This window comes from Mustela nivalis (assembly GCF_964662115.1).
Source record: "Mustela nivalis genome assembly, chromosome: 6".
Lineage (NCBI taxonomy): Eukaryota > Metazoa > Chordata > Mammalia > Carnivora > Mustelidae > Mustela > Mustela nivalis.
Window position 1 is genome coordinate 141,545,987 of NC_139025.1, and position 23,278 is coordinate 141,569,264.

A 23,278-nucleotide genomic window follows, 5' to 3' on the forward strand; every position below is an offset into this window, starting at 1 on the left:
TTTAAGATATGAATGTAAAAAGAAACTTCTGACATAGTCCAATTATAGCTTAATATATTAATTTATTTTGTTAATGCTCTATATTTCTAAGCTAGTATTTTCGGAATATCTCATGCGTGTTTTCTACTCTCTCTCTTTTTTATTAGCTAAAGATCACTTGTTTGACCCAATACATTTTTTGCACGTGCAAAACAGTTATGTGTGGGGCTTTTTTGTTTTGTTTTAAAATATCAACAGCCCTTCCCATGCACCCCTCTGCAACAGAGACCCATGCCAGGCTGGGTAATATAAATGACATTTTATGTACAGTATTGCTTTCTTGGTTCCTGCTTTTCTACTGCTCTGTTCTACAAAGCATTTTTCTTAAGTAACTACAGTCACTGCACAGTTAAATAAAACAAGTAGGGGCCCTCTAGGTTTCTGCAAGCTAGTGTGGGAGAATTATATATGGGTACACGTTTCTCTGCAAAAACTGGTTATCTTATGAAACAAGTAGTCCAAGGAAGTGCCAGACTAGAATCTGCCTACAGGGCGCTTTGTTTGCCACGGGACATACATCTGTAGATCTACGAGGCAGGTAAGTGCCCGATTCTGTATGTAACACACACCCACACACACACCTCACACCCACATACATATATATATATATAAAGGGATATATATGTATGTATGTACATATAAATATAGTTAACTCATGTCCTTATTTACCGATGTAGATATGTAGGGCAGTTCGCTGTGGGATCACGAAGTAGGAATACCAGCCCAGGAGCCTTAGGTCACCCATGAGTCCATCCTCATTCGCTTGACGGAAGGGCTTTCTCTGTCCTCCGTGGTGGGGGGTTGGCCAAGCACGATTGGAGAATGGAAGTCGCCCCGTGGATCCTCCCGGTCACTCCCATCATAGGAGCTGCTCGAGCTGCTCAGACTGTCCACAGGGGAGCACCCCATTTCCTGCCAGGGCTGGGGGGGCCTGGGGGGTCTTTGGCGGTGGCCGCTGCGGCGGTGGCTGCTGCTGGAAGCCTGATGGGGTCATTCGATCCTGGGGAGGTGAAATTGGTTCTGACTTAATGTTGGTGTTTTGGTTGGTATTAATGGATAAATTCGAACCCTGAGATAACTGCCCTCAAGCACTGAAGGAAAGACAAGATGTTAGAGGGTTGGTGAGTGCATCTGTGTGACCGGAGTGATACTGCAGCCTCCACCCAACAGAGCCTGTCCAAATGCCCAGACTGGTTTTAATGACCTCTCCATGGGAGGAAAACAAAATCGGGGTGGCTAGTTCTCCTGCCCAAGCCCTTGGTCTTTCTGCAGATGATGGAGCCGAAACTGTGTGTCCGCTGCTGTGCGTGGACCAGAATGGGAGAGGAAGCCTTTGGCTTCCCCTCTGCTCCAGCCCTGGGAGAGGCACCGCTCACTGCTCGCACAGTACCTGCAAGACCGTCACCTGACCCTGTCTTCCAGGGGAGGGCACCGCCTCAGACAGGCCGACTCAGAGTAGCGGAGCGTGCGAACAGGCTTCTCCCCCGAGCTGAGCGACCCTTTCAGCTCATGGTGTGTTCATTTAGGATGAACAGACCCCCAAGGGCCAACGGGTGAAGAAATGCAAGGAAAACCACCTTGGCTTTCTCCACGGACAGGACGGGAGGAACAGTAGGGGGTGGGCATCTTGTGTGTGGAGCCAGCTAGCTACTGGGTTTCATGTGGATGATCCCAGCCCACTGCCCACACCATCCCTCACCGAGAAGAGTTCAACGCAGAGAACATTCATTCTGGGCAGAGTGAGGGGACAGGCGTGAGAAAAGCTTACGGTGGGGCCCAGGGGTATCCAAAAGCCCTAGTAGCAGGGAGAATGTGGGGGCCGCCTGTGCCTCAGTACCCCTTGGTCACCATCTCCAGAGAAGAGAAGCCTTGCCTCCCGAATCTCTTCAGGGAACGCCTAGTTTGAGCAGGACCCAAGCTATTATCCAGAAGCACGTAAAGGAAATATTTTCTCCAAACACTTGTACCACATAAAGAAGTCGTCCTAGGACCGTCACGTGACAGTCAACAGCACCAAAGACTGTAACTGATAGAAAAATAAAGTGCAAGGGCCGGGAGGAGAGATTCGGAGACAATTTCCACCAGAAAGCAGAGGGCGGCTTGTCCTAAATGGTGCTGCTGCCAGGCTGACATCTGTCCCAGAGACAGCATGCCCGGGGAGTTGAAGCCCTGCAGGGCCGACAGGTCTGGGCTAGTCAGTGAGTAATCTAGAACAGAGAGAAGTATCACTCGTGTGAGAGAGAGAAGGCCCAAGCACAAGCCGGTTACCCCAGCTGCGAGAAGCCAGGTACTTCCTAACTAAAACACACAGGTCTAAACCGACAACAGTTTTTCTTTCGGCAGGTCCTAGCTGCATTTGCTTGTCTGGGATGATCTCGATAAAGTCAGCATCAACTCTGTGCTACGTGTTTACAGTCTCCTGTCTCACAAAAGGTTGAGATCCTTTCTCCAGACTTGTAAATAGAAATAATGGCAGGGCCATTGCTAAGGGACGTGCGCACGCAGCGGTCGCCTGACACGTGCGCACCGCTACCCCCTGGGAAAAGCAGCGACAGACCGGATGGAGCCTAGAGCAGCAGCTCTTCTCTTCCCGAGAAGAGGGGAGCAGGAAGGACACAGCAGCCCTCCTCGTGTGGGGCCAGCTCGGCGGCCAAGTGAAGGACTCCGGCACACAGCGGGTGAGCAGCGGTCGCTCGCGGCCGGGGCTGTCTGAGATCGCTGACTGCGCACAACACAGCTTCAAGTTCATGAAAAACTTACGTGTGACAAGAGTGTAACAGAGAATGTGGCTCATTTCCTCAGAAAGGCTCAGTCATAATCACTCTGGCCAAGACCCAGGACATTAGGTATCGTTCACACATCGAGCTATTTCAGTTCTTCATTAACACTTGTTTTTTCCATTTACTTTCAAAGAGAGGTGGCAAAAACCCTTCTACTTTTAACTGTTTTTTTCCCGTCTCAAGGGAGGTATTTAAGGAAGCCCATCTTCCTAGTGCATTAACATTCATAAAAAAAGGGACTCAGAGGAAAGAACGTAGCTGCTGCTTGGGATCCTGCCGGCCTCCACACTCTGCTCCCGCCACGCTCTCCGACCACCTCAGCCACTCCCCGCCGAGGTGCGCAGGGGTCCCGCATGCACACCGGTGCCCCATGCAGCCCCCAGCTCTCGACCTCTAGGTCCACCCAGCTATCTCCTTGGTATGTTCTTTTGGATGTCTCTCCAAACCCCTCAAATCTGACACCCGACTGGAATCGTCTCCTCCAAACCTGCTCCTTATCTTAATAAATGGCACCGATATTCACCTCGGTCATGCCAGAAACCTGTGGGTGTTCTTGATACTTCTCTCCGACTTCCAGCGCCAACCACCAAGGCCCGTCAGTTCTCTGTGTTGTCTCTCAAACCTGCCTGTTTCACCAGCTTTCCTGCCACCGCTCTCCTCTGAGCCATCAGGATCCACTACCTGGGCCACCATGCGAGCCTCCAGACGGTCTCCTAGCACGCAGCCTTGCCCCAGGAACACTAGCCAAAGTGATCTTAAAGTAACAAATGGGCTCACGATACCTCTCTGCCTACGACTTTCTGGCTTCCCTGTGCTCTCAACATCCAAAATCTTCAACATGGCCTAGAAATTGTGACTTACCTCTACAGTTTCCACCCTTCACACCCTGCGCCATCCCGATCCCGCCGTGCTCCCTTCTCCCCGGAACAATCTCCCTGCCCCGCCCCGCTGAGTCAAGGGTGCCCCTCTAGCGAGGCTTCTCGTAGCTCTTAATACGACTGTGGTACCTGATTCTCATAGCGGTCTGTCCCAAGTTCCGCTGTGAACCGTACACTCCCGCGTGCCCAGCCCCACAGCTGCCACCCAGCGAGTGTTCAGCAGGCGTGTGCTGAATGGACACACGAGCAGGGCTGCGGAGGGACCTTATGAGGGGCATGACAAGACGAAGCACCGGGGCTCTTCCACATAAAAACTTGCACTTTTGGAAATGTTGATCCCACCTTCATCCCTTTCCTGATCATTTGGCACGAGTCTGACTCTGCACAGAAAGGCAGCTGCCAAACTACAGAAAGATGAAGGTGGAGGTGTTTAAAAAGGGCAATGAGACAGAGTAAAAATAATGTTTTTTAAGATTAAGCTGCACACATGCTCTGAAAATGAGCACAGAGACTGAGTCTCAGTTAAAAGAAGGAATGAGACTGAGGCCAAGTGATTGATGGCTTTGAGAGAATCAGACTCTGTTTTTATGTTTTGGTAATTCCTTCTGGATTTTTAAAAAACATCTTCATGCTAATCCAACAGCATTTCTTAAGCACGCACAGTGGCACAGGGACATATCCTGGAAAACCCGTCATGAAAGCTCAAGAAACTGCTCTCGCTCCGAACAGAACTTGAACTAGTGCCACCTTCCCCGCTGGAGTGCCTCTGAACCTTTCAGGTCATGCTTTCCCCCCTCTTTCCTCACGTTCTCAGGTCTCAGAGCACAAACTACTAACCTCAGCCGCTTTGACCTCAGCTCCGGCCTGTATCCCGAGCTGGCACGAACCTGGGACAAAAGCTCTGCCCCTGGCATATGGGCGCGCCTACAGCTGGCGATCACCGCCAGGACACAGAATTTCTATGAACGTGTTATCTCTCGCTTCACTCTAAATTTGCACTTAATAGGTTTGGGCATTTTTTTCATATTGATTGTTAGAAAAGGTAGTGGACATTCTCCTAAGAGGCTTTCTTTTTTCAAGAAAACCTTTTAAAATTCTGTTTTAAATGAACTACACAGCAAGTGACAAGCAAATGTATCAATGGCCGCAGGGAGCATCAGACAGCAGTGTGAAAGCACCGTGCTAAAGCATTTACTCTGAAGGCTAAAATTAGATGGTTTTTATTACAGTCTGCTTATAAGAATCCTGAAAGGATGAATACCCTGCACCGCAGTCTGAAAGCTGACAAGGTATCGCTTAACTATTTCCTTCTTTCCTTCTCCCTTTGAAGCATCAGGTGTTTGGCTCAGCGGGTAAGAAGGCGAAACCACACCTTCCAACCTTCTGCCTCTCCCCAGAACGGCTGATCTGGAAGAAACCTGCCACGTGCCGGGCCTCTGTGGACAGCCTGCGTGGCCCACGGCACCTCTCCGGTCACTCAGCAGTGCTGACTTTGCCTTACAGACCCCCGCAATAGGTGTTTTAAGATGAAACGTCTAAGTAAACATAAATGAGTGAGAAGCTCCTCTCAGAAGGGAGGAATGACTGACTGGCTCTGAGGAGAAACAAGAAATGTCCTGGTTTTGCTCCTGAGGCACAAGGGACAGAAACTAAAAAAGGTAGGTACACAGAGGAATACACCAGCTGCCCGGCGCAGCCACGCACGTGTCCCCTTCCGGAGTCCCGAGTCCAGGCGGAGGCCGTGCTCCCCCCAGCAAGTCAACACCTGCCAGCCTGGAGGACTGCAGCGAGACGCACCAGAGAAAATGCCAATCGGCGCTCTCGTCCTGTCTGGTCACAGATTCTGGGAACAGCTCTCTGTTTCTTTGTCAGGGTAAGTAAAAGCGGACACTGGGAAATCATTCCACAATGTATTTTTTTGTACGTTTTTCAAAGCTAACCTTTGTCTTTTAATATGCCCAAATGTGACTCTAAAGAACTGGAGATAATTGATTTCAATCAATATACTTGTAAAAAAAAGAAAATCACAAAAGCACATGGTGATCACCAAAGAAGTACGAGACACAGAAGGCAAGAGAGCACGCTTAACCAGGGTTGTAGGCGGTCAGCATGGCTGAGTACATGCGTCCCTGCAGAGGCAAGCTCAGGGTGGTCACAGACACGACTGGGGTAGCTAGAGGCTGAGTGGTGTGAGAACTGCTTATCCTTTGGGTATTCTGTGAGAGAGTAGAAAAAAGGGTCATTATTTGAGTATTTATATTCAGCCTTAGTATTTAAAAAATAACATTCAATTTAAAAGTGACATTTTTCACAGTTTTATGATGTGAACGTAAAACCTTAGAAATACTAATGTGAACTAAATATTTAATTTCAAGGGACATAGCTTTACATTAATTATTCATTTTCCCTTGTCTTTCATAGTGTTTATCGGTGGCAAGGATATATCCTTAAAACAGAAACCTGCACTCTGGGTGAGAATGCTTTGATGTGTTACCATAAATGAGGACTTGCTGGCACTAAAATACCGCCAGGCTGCCCCAAATCAAACATCTAGGTTTTCGAGCTGAGGAGAGCCAAAAGTCTTTTGTATCCTGAGAGTGTAAGTAAGTTTAGGGATCGAAACCACTTGCACTGGCAGCATTCCCATGTTAGCGTGCTGTGAGGTCCTGGCTTCCTATAGTACAGTTTGCTTCCAGTTTTCTTGCCCTGTGCTCCTACAGTTGCTACACCCACACCCCCCCGCCCCGTGCCCCCCACACCCCCCGGTGCCCCACGCCCATACAAGCTCAGCCTCCCCTACTGTCACCCGCCCCCCCCAGTGACCTATTTCTTGGCAGCAGGTTCCAATACACATCCCTGCTCAGGCTCCCGACACTTCTGAAAGGAGAGGCTTTGCGTGGAGAGCTTGTAACTAGCGCACTTCTCATGAGACGGCGAATGGGGCAACACTAAATGCTCGCTGACCGACTCCATCTACACCGTATCCTATCTGTACCGGGAGTCAAAAAACCCAACTACTGAATAATCAATTCAGCCTGACATGGCCACTCTACGTTTCGGGGGTGACAGCACTTTCTCATGACAGGGGCTTCCGAGAATGCTCCAAAAGCAGGATCAGATAAAGAGAACAGACTCCATGATCCATGGGTTCAGCACCCAAGAAGGCCAAAGCACAACTAGCCCAGGGCTTTTAATATAGAGACATCACCTACGTTTTTCTCCCCAATTCCCGACTTCCTAAGCTTGGGGAGGGGGGAATCATTTCACTTTTCTGAACCTCTCTGTTTGCACAGTAGGGAAGACAGTGATCTTTGTGCTGCCGGCCTTGGGCACTACTGGGAAGCTCTAATGAGCCAAGAGTTGGGAAGTGCTCTGGTGACTGGAGTACCACCCAGATGTAAGACAGTATCCTTAAATGACTCTCCTGAGAAACCCTCTGGCCCACATTTCTATGTCACTTCAGATCCACAGGTAAGACCCCTGGAGCTACCACAAAGCGAGGTTGTTTAGAACAGCAAGGCTTCTCAAGGCATCTCAGCAGCCCGGCTCTCACCATGAGAGTCTTTCTTCACCTTGTGGTTTTCAAAGATTTAGAAATTTATCTTTGAGATTCTGTAACTGGGGAGTGAACTTTAAGTGGGTGGAAGTCAGTGTATGGTAAGTGGGAACACATGTTCATCTCAGCATCAAGTTAATAATTTTAATGAGTTTTTGAGGTAGAGATATACTTTGGACTTAATCTGGAAACTCAGAGTCAGACAGTAGGCGAAAGAACACAGCATGACCCAGTTTGGCCTAACTCTATCCATGCCAGGGCTTCAACTCCATGGCAATCTCCGGGCATGACCTCAAGAAGAGGTGGTGTGTATGTGTGTGTGTGTGTGTAACAGTGAATGCCAATATATCGGCAGGATGCATCAAAGCTTCGAATCTCCAAGGCATTGATTTTTCTGAGTAAGAGACTTGTGGGACCACTAGAGGGCAACATACTGCTACAGAATTGAAAGGAAACACTTGTGACAACTAACTTCTTAAGGGTAAACAGTCGAAGACAAATCATTTCATCTTTAATTATAAACTTCCATTTTCTAATTATTACCATATTACTAAATAAAGTATTTCCCCAGAAGAAAGTCTAAATCTGCACATGATATAATCCAACACCACAGTTGATGGCACACTAGTATATTTTAGTTTACTGAATACAAAACCACATCTCAAACTGTGAGTGATCACGAAGTTAAAGAATGATCTCTTAGTTTAAGGACAGAACACAGACAACCTTATCTAACAAGACACAAACTGTGCAAAACACACCAGCATGCGTATATATGTAATAATAAAATATAAATAAAACCAATAGATGCCTTCCCCCCATGCTCTGATGCAATCTGAACCCTTGTCCATGCTACAAACTAAACATTTTCAAGTTTTTCTCCCTTAAGGTCACTAATTCGCAACTGACAGAATTTATATGATTTCTGTGAATTTTGGGTTTTAGTTCCCAAAGAAGAGATAAAAGTTATTTTTAGTCAAATTTATTTTCTAGAAGAGAAGCCAATAGAAATCATTTATTTTAGAAAAAAGAAATCATTTATTTTAGAAAAACTTTTAACAACAGAGTATGTCCTGATAGAAAAAGGTAAATTTGTATATATTAAATTACAGACATTCCTTTTAGCAAACAGGGAACCCCCCTTATGGTTCAGATCATCTCATGCAGTATGAAATAATTCCAAGTCTGAAAAAAGTGACCTCACCAAAAATGATGTAATCTTTTTGAAAGAAAGAGAAATAACACAAGACCATGTGTTACAATCTGAGGAACTTTGAGGGTGAAGTCATTTTCTAAAAATATGTTAATAATTTGGGGAACTATATAAGGTATTTTATATCCTTCCTTAAAAAAAATCTTTAGCAAGTGTCTTGTGATCATTGACAGCTATTGTTTTTAAAGGCTCTGTTCCAATGTTCCCTCCAACAAACAAAATGGGTCAAGATATACAACTATAAGCAGAAAAACGGGATGGACTCAGTAGTACTAGATTGGTTCCATTATTAAAAGTGCTTGGATAGTGTTTAATAACAGCAAGAAAAACTGTGTAACAAAGGGAACACTGGTTAGATATGAACACTTAAGAGAATTCGTACTTTCCAGATCTTTTGCAACTCCCTTCAAGCAGAAACGCACACTCACCAATTGGAGTCACCAACTCCAATTCTTCTTCCTCCGACTGCACTCAGCACATGAGAGGGATACGAGAGTTACTAAGACTGTTGATACTCAAAAATAAAATATTTCCTTAGAAAAACACGTTATTCGGACACTAGCAGTTGCTTTGAACTCTAAAGAGATGATTAAATATAAGCAGTGAATACAAATATAAATTATTTATCGTATCTCCACTAGTAGCTGCTTTCAGAAGAAAGATTCTTCGGATTCTTGCAGGCCAGGCTTTAAAGCTGCCCCCGCTCCCTGGCTTCGTCCACTCCTGTGTCGGCCTCACCCACATACCGCCGGGCTACCGCCACTGTGTTTAAACAGAGTTCCTCATCATGACACCGGTTTATACTTGAAACCCTGAGAGTACTTCGTCCTCGCATCCCTAGCCCACCTGGTCACACACGTCCATTATTTATCTCCTAGATGTGTGCTTTTCGGTCAGCAGGAATTATTTTGTTTTCTAATTTCCCACCGCAGCTAGCATAGTGTTACAAAACAAGAAGAACTCCAACAGTCATAACAGTCTTGGATAACACGGATTTGGATGCAAATACAGCTTTCGTGTGTATAATTTCGCTGCGGAAAAACAGTAACATGTATGAAGCTAATGAGACTGGAAGAGAACTGAACTGATAAATCACGTCCAGAAAAGAGATGAAGGACACATATTTGCTCTTCTCCTAAGCATTCAGAAAATACTAACAGGCTAGAAATAATCTGCTAGCTAGTGCTTTCTTATTTTATTTGAAGGAGTCAAGTTTCTCTGTCAATCTACGGAAGTCTTTGTAAGCATCAGTGATGGAGGAGACCCGGATCCAAAAGCCAGCCAACCTGCAAACAAACGGTAACACAGGCAGGCTGGTTGCCAACTCTGAAAAACAAGCGCCCAGCCTACAGCTGCTGTCTCAAATGTGGGCAAGAGGCCCTTCAGCGGCAGAGTTACACAGATCTTCACAGTCCTCCAACCACAGGACCCGCATGCAAATATCACAGGTAAGTGCTGTGTGGTTTCCACTTGCACCTGCCAGGCCAAGGGTGTAAAATAGTTTATATGGCAAATTCTGAGTCTTCTAAGAGCTGCTTCATGATCTCTGAAAGAAAGCCCAGACAGAGATAGTTCTGACCAGCAGCTGAAGTCCTCCATGCAGGACTGCCCTTACCTTCTGCAGTTGACTGAGCCTTAAATGAAACTTTCTGTAGCCTCTCTGAAAGACAGGGGCAGGTGTTCGACATCCTGTTCCTAAACGGTGAGCCAAATGACTACCCTGAATGCCCACATGTTTTTCTTTTCGGGGTTACCTGTTACACCTGTGTGTATCTTTAACTCGGTATCCTGCAATAATTTTACCCATAGAGAGCGGCTGTGAAGAGAGCGCACCATCACAGCACACACCCCAGCACCACCCCACCCGGGTCTGCCTCTCAAAGAAGCACGAGACAACTGTCAAACTGACAGAGGAGGGACGCCTGGGTGGCTCAGTTGGTTAAGCAGCTGTCTTCGGCTCAGGTCATGATCCCAGCGTCCTGGGATCGAGTCCCACATCGGGCTCCTTGCTCAGCAGGGAGCCTGCTTCTCCCTCTGCCTCTGCCTGCCATTCTGTCTGCCTGTGCTCGCTCTCTCCCCATCTCTCTCTCTGATAAATAAAATCTTAAAAAAAAAAAACTGACAGAGGAACCAGCAATAACTGAGGCTACAGGACTTCACCTGGATTTCACCCATCTTTCACCGATGTCCTTTTTCTACTCCAGGACTGGATGCTGCATCCCACATGCCCTTACCGGTCACATACCCTTCGTCTCCTCTGGTCTGTGACCGCTCCCTCCATCTTTCCTCATTTTGCATGACCTTAAAAACTGCAGAGTAGGGGCTCCTGGGTGACTCAGTGGGTTAAGCCGCTGCCTTCGGCTCAGGTCATGATCTCGGGGTCCTGGGATCGAGTCCCGCATTGGGCTCTCTGCTCAGCAGGGAGTCTGCTTCCCTCTCTCTCTCTCTGCCTGCCTCTCAGTCTACTTGTGATTTCTCTCTGTCAAATAAATAAATAAAATCTTTGGAAAAAAAAAAACTGCAGAGTACTGGGTGGATATCTCATGGAACGTCCCGTAATTTGGGTCTTAAATTTTCTTGGATAGAGAGCATGGATTTTTGGAAGAGTACCAAAGAGGTGATGTGACCCTCTTAGCACATACCAGAAGGTATGTCAGTCCATTATTGGTGATGTTAAACTCGATTGCTGGTGAAAGTCACGTCTTCGAGCACTCCCTACTACAAAATTACTATTGTTCCCTTTGTCAGTTATTTGGGGAGAGACATTTTGAGGCTATGCAAACACCCTGTTTTTCCTTAAACTTTCACTCACTCATTTTAGCATCCATTGACCCTGTCTGGCCATGATCTCTGTACTGTGGTAATGACAGTGATGATTTGCTATTTCTCTCATTCTTTCTACATGTAATAATTAGAACTCTTCTTTAAGGAAGAGCTGTTTCTTTCATCATTTTTATCAATAACAGACTTGGTATTTTGTATTCCTTGGGTACTAATCCAATACTATTGTTACTTATTTTGTTGCTTAAATTGTTCTAGTTTGGGCCACTGGAGCTCTTCAGAGAGGCTGGTTCCTGTAAGCATTTTACCTGCACTTCCTTATCCTCTGGCACCTCCGACTCATCCTGTATTTTCATTGCCCCCACTCTATAATCAATCATTTTTCCAAGGAATCCTGATTCCTCTTATTGGAGAATGTTTAGAAACGAAGATCTGAGTACTAGGTGTGTTCAGTTATCAGGTGCCATTACCTGAAGGGTCTATCGGTAGAGCTAGGAAATATATGAGGTACACTATTCACGTGTATATACATTGATATTTCTCTATCTATGTTAAGAAAGTAAGTTCATACTGAAACTTCCAACAATAGCCCAGAAACACAGTGTTCACTGTAGCCTTCCTTCCCCAACCCCAACCACCTTGCTTATTTGCAAGTTTTTCCCCCCCGAACAATGAAAAACCTGGCTTTATCTACAATGTATTCACTGTTTGAGTGTTGTCTAACAAATGTACCATCTTGAGCACAACGACTTCCTCATTTTTTTGTTTTCTCTATCTAGAGTTAAAACCGTTTCCAAAGTTACTGAGAGCTCCTTCCCCGTCCCCTTCCAGATCATCCTGTCACAGACTTGTACTACAGCCATATTCATGTGTCACAGTCTGTATTCCATCTGCAGTTCCCCTGGAATCCTGGTTGATTTTTAACTGCATATAGTAAAACCACTCTTTGTACAGTTTTGTGAGTTTTAACAGAGGCATAGACTCATATGTACACCCACCAGCACAGGATCACTGAAGAGTTCCATCGCCTCAAAAATTCACCTCACATACCCTTTGCAGTCAACTCCTCTCTCCATCCCTGGCAATTACTGATCTGTTTTGCATTTTGCAGAATGAAATATAAATAGAATCAAATGCTATGTAGTCTTTTGGATCCAGCTTCTTTCACTTAGCAAAACTCATTTAAGATCATCTATACTGCTGTGAATAAGTGGCTCGTCCCTTTTTTTGCTGAGCAGTACTCTTTGGATGTACCACAGTGTGTATATCCATCCATTCTTCTGTTGGAAGGACATCTAGGTTGTTCTCAGTTTTTGGCAACTGTGAAAAATACAGATTTCTATAAGCACAGTTCTCCATTCACTTGTGTAAATTCTCTAGGAGAGGACTGTTGGGTTGTATGACAAGTATATATTTAACTTTGTAAGACGTTGTTGATCTGTTTTCCCAAGTGGTGTGTGACTTTGCTCTAAGCATGAATATACGAGAGTTCTTGTTGCTCTGCATCCTTGTCAGAACTTGGCATTTTAGAATGCTGGGTTTTTGTTTTGTTTTTAAGTAGCCCTCATCGGGCCTTGAACTCGCCTTGAACTCTGATATCAGCGGGTCTTGAACTCTGATATCAAAACCTGAGCTGAAATCAAGAGCTGGACACTTAACCGACTGAGCCAACCAGGCACCCGAGTAAAGCTGACCCATGATGTTACATTTTTTCAGGTGTACAACACAGCAGTTCCCCAACTCCATACAGTATGCTGTGCTCACAAGTGTAGCTTTTCCATCTGTCCCCATACAATGCTATCACAGTACCACTGATTTTATTTTTTAAATCTTAGCCATCCTAATAGATGTACAGTTGTATCATCATAGAAGCAGGTCCTTTACGAGTATGTGATTTGCAAACAGTTTCTCCTCATCTGTAGGCTGTCTTTTTATTCTCTGGGTAGGACCGTTTACAGAGTAAAACTTTTTGATAGTGAAACTATTTTGATAGCATCAATATATCAGAATTTTCTTTATGGATCATGTTTTTGGTGTATTGTTTCTTCCAAAATTTTCTTCTAAAAGTTTCAGGGTTTTGTATTTTATGCTTGAGTCTATGATGCGTTTTAGTTAATTTTTGAATAAGGTATGATTTGTATTTTGAGGTTTTATTTTTGCATATGGATGGTGAACTGTTCCAGGAGAGTCAGTTGGACCAGCTATCCTTTCTCGGCTGAACTGCTTTACTGCCTTTGTCAAAATACAACAGAATATATCTGTGTAGGTCTATTTTCTGGGCTCTCTGTTTTGTCCACTGGCGCCCACCTTTCTGCCAGTACCTCTTTCATTCTTGATATTGATAACCTGTGCCTTCTCTTTTAATTTGGTCAGCTTGGCCAGAAGTTTAGCAATCAAAAAACTAGGCTTTGCTTGATTGCTTTTCTCTATTGCTTTCATTTTAAATTTCATTTATTTCTGAATTTTTTCTTTTGATTGCTTTGGGTTAAGTTTTTGCTCTTCTTTCTTGAGTTTATGAGTTTTAACAAAAGTTTACTGATTTAGTACCTTCTCTTTTCTAAAATAAACATCAAATGCTGTAAGTTTCCCTCTCTCATATACATACATACATACACACATACATATTTTATAATTTCTCCTAAGATTTCCTCTTTGACCCAGAGATTATTTAAAAGTGTGTTAATTTCTCAATATATAAGGATTTTTCCTTTCTGTTATGATTTCATTATGATCAGAGAATATAATCTAGATGATTTTAACTCTTTGATATTTGTTGAGATTTACTTTATGGCACAGGTAATGGTCTATCTTGGTGAATGTTCCAAGGGCCCTTAAGAAAAATGTTATGCTCTGCTGTTGTGAAGTGTCCCATAAAAGTCTGTTAGAGTACTGGTGAGGCTGGTTGAGTATTGCTCAGGTTGTCCAGATCCGTACAGATTTTTCTGCCTGCTTGTTCTGCCGATTACGGAGAGAAGAATGTTTAAGTTTCCAGCTACAGTTGTGGATTTTTCTATTTCACCTTTTAGTTCCATCAGTTTTTGGCTTACAAATTTTGAAGGCAGGCTGTTACGTGTGTATACATTAAAGATACTTATTTCTTGGAAAATGGACTGTGTGAAGTCCTTCTTTATTCTTGATAATATTCCTTATTGTGAAGCCCATATTGTCTGAAATTAATATTGCTACACTAGCCTTCTTGTGGTTAACATTTGCATAGTATGTTTTCTCTATCTGCTAACCTCTGCCTTTATATTTAAGTAGGGTTTCTATAGACTGTGTATAGTATGACCTTCCTTTTTTTAAAATTAATTAATTAATATGTTTATTAAAATAAACATATAATGGGGGTGCCTGGGTGGTTCAGTGGGTTAAAGCCTCTGTCTTCGGCTCAGGTCATGATCTCAGCGACCTGGGATCGAGCCCCGCATCGGCTTCTCTGCTCAGCAGGGAGCCTGCTTCCTCCTCTCTCTCTGCCTGCCTCTTGGCCTACTTGTGATCTCTGTCTGTCAAATAAATAAATAAAATCTTTAAAAATAAATAAATAAATAAATACACATATGATGTATTTTTATCCCCAGGGGTACAGGTCTATGAATCGCCATGACCTTTCTTTTCTTAAACAATCTGACATTTTGTCTTTTAACTGATGTTTACGACCACATTCAGTGTGATTACTTGTATGGTTGGATTACAATCTACAAGGTTGTTAGCTGTATTTATTTGCCTCATTGTCTCTTTGTTGTATTTTCCTGTTTTCTCCCATATCTTGGGCTATTCGAGCATTTTTTAATAATTCCATTTTATCTCCTCTATTGACTTTTTATACCTCTTTCATAAATTGTTTTCTGTAGTTGCACTAGGTTTTATAACATACATCTTTAGTTAACTAGAGTTTACCGTCAAGTAGATATCATATTAGGTGTAGAGTAAGGGCTTCGAACAGTGTGTTTACAACTTTGCTTCCTGTCTTTTGTTGTCCTACACTTTATTTCTACATGTATTATAAGCACCAAATTCATTCCCGCTATTTTTGCTTTAGAAAGTAGTGATCTTTTAGAACAATGAAAAAGAGAGAGATGCCTGGATTCCGGTTTCTAATACCAGTCTCCAATAATAAGGAACCAGGTTCCTTAGAGAAATGACTGATTCTGGGACTGGGGCAGGGAATATACAAGATGAGCCCGGAACACTTCGTCGTAACTGAAAAATTTTAAAGTAACCTTCATTATCCCCTCCCTGCCAAAAATAACCCCACAAGGATGAGGGTGCATTTTCAGAGGAACTGGAACCAAGTGAAAAGTCCTCGACAGCTAAAGCTGGAATATGAGCAACAGAATGAAACAGTATTGGTAGAACTATATGTTCGCAGAATTTAGTAGTATAAATATCCATAAGTCTGTATAAAAGTAAATCATTAAATAATAAAAGCAAACAGATAAATCACCTGTTCAGAAGAACTCCAAATAATTTATGTAGATATTCTGCCCTCAAGGAGGTAGAGCCCAATTCCCCACTCCTTAAGTATGGACCTTGCATAGGACTTCTTTCCAAAGAGGACAGTACGCAAAGGAAGAAGTGTAACTTTGCAGCACAGAAACCCATGCAACACTGCATCAGCAAGGTGACCAAGGTTGACAACAACAGTAATTACTCATAATGATACTATGTACCCTTTGTATGAGGTGATCAAAATGGCACACTTGAGTTGTGGCCTTCCTCCCTGAACCCATAACCCCAGTCTAATCATGAGTAAAACGTGGGGAAAAAAGTCCCAATGGAAGGACATTCTACAAGATACCTTACTAGTACTTCTCAAAACTGTCAAGGTCATTAAAGCAAGGAAAGACTTAGAAACTATCACAGCCAAGAGGAGTCTGAGGAAACAGCCTACTAAGTGGGAAACAGCCTACTAAGTGTAATGTGGTGTCTTGGATGGGGTCCCAGAACACAAGCTATGTGGTTTAAAAACTAAAGAAATCTGAATAAAGTACAAAATTTCTGTGAATAATAATGTATCAATACTGACCTTTTAGTACTATGCAGTACTACAGTACTATTGTACTATACTAATGCAAGATGTTAATAATCGGAGAAACTGGTACGAAGCATTAGGAGAACTTTCTGTACTATCTTTGTAATCTAAAATAAAAGGTTTATAAAATGTAGGGGAAAATAAATTGTGTTTTATTTTATCTTCATTTATTTTATTTCCATTGTTCTATATTTCTCTGTGTTCTATATTTCTCTGTGTAGATCCAAGTTTTCGCTGGCATCACAGTCCCTTTGCAGAAGGACTTCCTTCAGCATTTTTTGCAGAACAGATCTCCCAGCAATAAATTCCCCAGATTTTTTTGTTTGAGAAAGTTTTTATTTCTCTTTCATTTCTGAAAGACAACTTTGCTGGATACAGAATTCCAGGTTGAGGGTTTTTTGTTTTGAATTCCAGCACCGCAGGTTACTCCACGGTTTTATAGCTTGCATAGGTTCTGAAGAGAAGTTTGGTATATATTTTCTTTTTCCTTCTCTTTCCTCTGGCTGCCTTTAAGATTTTCTCCTTGTTGTCCTTTGCTTTTAGCAACCTGAAATGTGTGTGTATTTGTCCTACTTGGTGTTACTGTTTCTTCAAATATTTCTTCTGCTCTGTTCTCTCTCCCCTCTTTTTGGAATTCCAATGACAAATATGTTAAACCACCTGATAGAAGTCCACAGCTCTTGGAAGATTTGTTCTGCTCTTTGTTTTGCAGTTTGGGTTAACTTCACTGACCTACAGACCAATAGGTCTTTAGCGCTTGGTTGGAGTTCATTTAGTTAGGAATTGGGCTGAGTTGGAGCTCATGGGTGCAGTCATCACCCTCGGTGCCGCCACCATGGGCCCCGAATCCCTGCAGCAGAAAGTGAGGCTGGTTTGCCGGAAGTCGGTTTTTCTCCAGTGTGTGATCCATTCTCAGTCTGCAGCCTTCCCCTCTTGGTGCTGCACCCCGGGCTGGGGCCTTTTGGGCATCTGCCATGCTCTTGGCATTCACATTGTTCCTGCACCTCCGCCCTGGCTTCAAATGTTTTTCCTTTTCCATTTCTCAAGATACAATGGGAGGTCGCCAAAGGGCCTGGAGGGTGACACTTTCTGTCGTTCATCCCCTCACAGATGAACACTTCTGGTCCATAGGACAGAAAGGGGAGAAGGGTCCAGGCAGCACATTTTGTCCCTATTACAGGGGCTGCTCGTCCCTTTTCTCAGCCGTACATCATAGGGGAGACATCTTCAGGATGTTCCCAATCTCTTTTGTGAGCACCCAGTGGGGTTTGTGAAGAAAAAGCCTCCAAAAGAACTTGGACTTCACCTACGTCAGAGTAGGTCAACTTTCAGTAGAGAAATGTACCTCGTATGCCAAGTCAGAATGCCACTCTGGAAAATGTATACAATTTACAGCATGTACAAAACTGGTAGGTTTTACTTGAACAATAAAAGACTGAAAACAAATTATGTTTCAAGGAAAAACAAATGAATGCTTTAATTTACTATAATAAAATGTTATGACTGTGGAGGTACCAACCATATCAATATAGAAAGTTTAGAAACTAGAAAAGGAGAGAGAAAATTCCTATATCCACCATCCCAACATAACTATGATAATCAGTTTGGATTTCCCCTCCTTTTTATTTTCCACATGCATGTTTTTTTGCATAGTTTTACATTACAACTAAAAAGAAGTTCAGATGAAAATTTTCATTTACATAACTTTCATACTGTTGAATACATTGGTTTCTTCCTATTATTCATACTATAAATAAAGTTGCAGTGAATCTTTGCAAGTTCTAGTTTATTTCTTTAGGAGAGATTCCCAGGAATGGGATTTGTGGGCTCAGAGGCATGAATATTTTTATGACTACTGGAACATCTTTGCAAAATCTTTTCAGAAAGCTCATTACTAACTTACAATGCCATCATCAGTTTCCTCACACCTACACTGGTTCTCCAGATCACAACACAAAGTGGTAATAGTTGGCAATTAGTGAGTTTGTGGTTTTCTTTTGTCATTTTTATTTAAATCTTCTGATACATCCTTCCCATTTTTCAAATACTAGTTGGGTTTCTTTTTTGAATTGTACATTTAGGTACATTAAAAAACCCACCTACTTATTAAATATTCCCCTTCCTCTTGCTTGTATTTTATTTTACTTCTCTATGGAATGAGAAAATCTTTTTATCTCCCTTAAGACAACTGGAGAAAAGTGGTTGCAAGCTCAGTGGCTTTTGCAGCTCACTGTGGAGGAGCCAGAGCTTTCCAGCTTTCTGCTCTGCCATCCTAGGCTTTTGCTGGTCTGTCCCCTTGACACAGTCGTGCTTCCTGATCTCAAGATGGGACTGTACATCCTGCTGCCACATGCAGACAATAGTGCCCAATGAACGGAGTCTTTGCCCAAAGACTGTTAAGTCTTTCTGAGAGTATGACTGTGTAATGTTTTCTCTCTAGATTTCAGGATAGTATAACACCTATACAATATACACTACATTCTCTTATCATTTGATTGATTGATTTTTAATATTTTATTTATTTATTTGACAAACAGAGATCACAAGTAGGCAGAGAGGCAGGCAGAGAGAAAGGGGGAGGCAGGTCTCCCACTGAGCAGAGAGCCAGATGCAGGGCTCCCAGGACCCTGGGATCATGACTTGAGCTGAAGGCAGAGGCTTTAACCCACTGAGCCACCCAGGCGCCCCTCTCTTAGCATTTTAAAAGTACCTCCACACTTTGGTTTAGAATTCCTTTTAAAAATCAAATGTATCTATTTTAAAACTCATATTAACATACCACATAATACAAAATGGTACATAAAATAAAAACTTAACAATCAAGGCTTTAGCATAAATTTAAAATCTCCACGTATCCATTACATCAGGAAAAAGAATACTGCCAAAACCCTGAAAAGGCTCTATAATTGGGCCCCCTGAACATTCCTGTTGTCCCACCTACCCAAAATAACCAGTATTATGACTATTACAGTGACTTGTTTTTCTTTACAGTTTTATCATCTATCTACACGCAATCTTAGCACATAATATTGCTTGGCTATTTTTCCAGATTTATTTAGATAGAATAGAATAATTTTGTATTTGCATCCATTGTCTTTCATACATCATAGTCTGATGAAATTCAGCCACCATGCTAATTACTGCTATAGTTTCTTTCTTTTCATTCCAGTATAGAACTCCTTCACATAGACATACTATCACTTATTTATTTGTTCTACTGTTGGCAGAAATTTGGATTATTTCTAGATGTTGCCTGTAACAGGCAATGCCATGCACATTCCTTTATTTCCTGATGCTCATGGTACACATATGCATTTCTCTACAGTATATAAGGATGAATAAAAATGGTGGGTTGTAGAACCCATATATCTACTACTTTAGGAGACAATGTCAAAACAGCTGCATCAATTTGCACTGTAATCCTCAGGGAATGAGAGTTTGGAACTCTCACAATGAGAGTTATCAACACCTGGTATTATCAGCCTATTCTGCTTTGGCCATTCTGGCTGGTGTATGATGCTTTCTGTGATTTTAATTTTGCATTGCCTTGGTTACTGAGACTGAGTATCTTGTCACAGGCTTACTGGATACCTGGTAACTTCTTTTGTAAAATGTTCTCATGCACATTTTCAAAAATCAGATATTTTTCATGATGACTTGTATGTATTCTTGATAAAAAAGACCTCTGTGTGCTGTATGTATACAATCTACATTTTCTCACTGTCTTGCCTTTTTGTTCTCTTCATGGTGATTTTGATCAATAAAGATTCTTAATTTTACACAACCAAATCAATCCTTCTTTTACAGTTATGCTTCCTCTGATTTCCTATTTAACATGTCTTTCCCTATTCTAAGTTTGTCTCATGCTTAAAAACCTCAAAGATGCTTCTGCTTGCCTTATTACATGGGCCTGAAACATCCTGTATTTTGGGAAGCAGGAGACTCAACAAAAATTAAAATAAGAACGAGGAGAACAGAGGCTCATCTATAAAAACATTATACATTTGAAAATTACAGTATCAGTAAAAAATGTTCCAGTTTAAAGGTTAATTGAAACTATATGGAAGTGGTTCATGGCAAGTCTTTAAGCCTGGACTGAAAAATTAAAGTTATTATACAGATTATGTATAAAAAATTGATTTATTATACATAAAAAATGGTTGCTGGCTGAAATACTCTGTCACCAGAGAGCTTACCTCTATGTGATTAAATTCTCCAAAATTTGTTGATACTTTTTTTGTGGCCCAGCATATGGTCAATTTTCAGTTTTATGTACACAAAGAACTTTTTTTTTTTTTTTTAAGTATAGAAGAACATATGGGGCACCTGGGTGGCCAGTCAAGTTAAGCATCTGCCTTCAGCTCAGGTCATGATCCCAGGGTCCCGGGACTGAGTCCCACACTGGGCTCCCTGCTCAGAAAGGACTCTGATTCTCCCTCTGCCCTGTCTTTCCTCCCCGCTCATGCTCTGACAAATAAACAAGCAAAATCTTTAAAAAGAGAAAAAAGGAACACAGTGTAAAGAACGTTTACTCTGTACTTTAAATGTAGATAACAACACTCTAGTGTACAGAAAGCAGATGGCGCAGATGTTAGATGTAGCTACTAGAAGGGCCTGTTAATCTCTGATTCACTCTACTTCTATGGTCTTGCCTTTTGGGGGCTTAACACAAAGTGTTAAAATACCCATGACAGATCATTTATTTTAGGGACAAAGTGACAGGAGCACACTGGACCCTCCCAATTTTTAAGGGCCCTGAACTTTGACTTCTGTGTCCCCCTAGGTCTCTGAGGCATCCTGCTCCACTGTGGAAGTGGCAACTACCACCTGCGGAAAAGCAGTCATTAATGCCAGGCTCACCCTCTTTGAGGATCTGTCTCCAACATTCCCTGGATCTTGAGCCAGGAATTCTTCATTATTTTGTAGGTTCTCAAGTGCTTTCAAGCAGATTTAAAAAATATTTTGCCTAGCATTTGTAGGTGTCTTCAGTGGAAGGGTTGGTCCCAATAATCAGGTCTACTATTATCACAGCACAAGCTTAATTGTCTTGTCTTTTTTTAAACCTCAATTTTAATTTCATTTATGGAAGGTTTCATTATCCAAAAGCTCTTTTCTATATATCATCTTAAGACCAGAAAGAAGATTTCCCAAAATGTTTTATGATACTAATTATGAAAGATGCTTTTTCATGAGGAAAAAATGAAGGTTTCTATTATGAAATCACTTTGTGTAACCATATGTTACATACTAAGTTTAATGACTCACAAATTAGCATTTTAAAGGCTCCAGTAAGTCCTACAGTGAAGAAAATTACTTAGTTTTATTTTTTTTTATTTTTTATTTTTTATTTTTTTATAATTTTTATTTTTCTCTTGAGAGTCCAATCTACTTTTTTTTTTATTAATTTTTTATTTTTTATAAACATATATTTTTATCCCCAGGGGTACTGGTCTGTGAATCACCAGGTTTACACACTTCACAGCACTCACCCAAGCACATACCCTTCCCAATGTCCATAATCCCACCCCCTTCTACCAAACACCCTCCCCCCAGCAACCCTCAGTTTATTTTGTGAGATTAAGACTCACTTATGGTTTGTCTCCCTCCCAATCCCATCTTGTTTCATTGATTGTTCTCGTACCCACTTAAGCCCCCATGTTGCATCACCACTTCCTCATATCAGGGAGATCATATGATAGTTGTCTTTCTCTGCTTGACTTATTTCGCTGAACATGATACGCTCTAGTTCCATCCATGTTGTCGCAAATGGCAAGATTTCATTTCTTTTGATGGCTGCATAGTATTCCATTGTGTATATATACCACATCTTCTTGATCCATTCATCTGTTGATGGACATCTAGGTTCTTTCCATAGTTTGGCTATTGTGAACATTGCTGCTATAAACATTCGGGTGCACGTGCCCCTTTGGATCATTACGTTTGTATCTTTAGGGTAAATACCCAATAGTGCAATTGCTGGGTCATAGGGCAGGTCTATTTTCAACATTTTGAGGAACCTCCATGTTGTTTTCCAGAGTGGCTGCACCAGCTTGCATTCCCACCAACAGTGTAGGAGGGTTCCCCTTTCTCCGCATCCTCGCCAGCATCTGTCATTTCCTGACTTGTTGATTTTAGCCATTCTGACTGGTGTGAGGTGATATCTCATTGTGGTTTTGATTTGTATTTCCCTGATGCCGAGTGATATGGAGCACTTTTTCATGTGTCTGTTGGCCATCTGGATGTCTTCTTTGCAGAAATGTCTGTTCATGACTTCTGCCCATTTCTTGATTGGATTATTTGTTCTCTGGGTGTTGAGTTTGCTAAGTTCTTTATAGATTTTGGACACTAGTCCTTTATCTGATATGTCGTTTGCAAATATCTTCTCCCATTCTGTCAGTTGTCTTTTGATTTTGTTAACTGTTTCCTTTGCTGTGCAAAAGCTTTTGATCTTGATGAAGTCCCAATAGTTCATTTTTCCCTTGCTTCCCTTGCCTTTTGCGTTGTTCCAAGGAAGATGTTGCTGCGGCAGAGGTCGAAGAGGTTGCTGCTTGTGTTCTCCTCAGGGATTTTGATGGATTCCTTTCGCACATTGAGGTCCTTCATCCATTTTGAGTCTATTTTTGTGTGTGGTGTAAGGAAATGGTCCAATTTCATTTTTCTGCACGTGGCTGTCCAATTTTCCCAGCATCATTTATTGAAGAGGCTGTCTTTTTTCCATTGGACATTCTTTCCTGCTTTGTCGAAGATTAGTTGACCATAGAGTTGAGGGTCTATTTCTGGGCTCTCTATTCTGTTACATTGATCTATGTGTCTGTTTTTGTGCCAGTACCATGCTGTCTTGATGATGACAGCTTTGTAATAGAGCTTGAAGTCTGGAATTGTGATGCCACCAACTTTGGCTTTCTTTTTCAATATCCCTTTGGCTATTTGAGGTCTTTTCTGGTTCCATATAAATTTTAGCATTATTTGTTCCATTTCTTTGAAAAAGATGGATGGTAC

General features: G+C 42.3%; 1 pseudogene across 1 annotated transcript in view; it reads right to left on the reverse strand.

Moving 5' to 3' along the window:
• Window positions 1–771: 771 nt before the first annotated feature.
• Window positions 772–23,278, reverse strand: part of LOC309867659 (myocyte-specific enhancer factor 2A-like) — a 682,021-nt pseudogene continuing 659,514 nt past the window's right edge. Inside the window, exons 6-7 of the transcript in view lie at window positions 2,122–2,246; window positions 772–1,130 (exon numbers count right to left, since the gene is read on the reverse strand). The product of the transcript in view is annotated as a myocyte-specific enhancer factor 2A-like (transcript). The remainder of the gene's footprint in view (window positions 1,131–2,121; window positions 2,247–23,278) is intronic.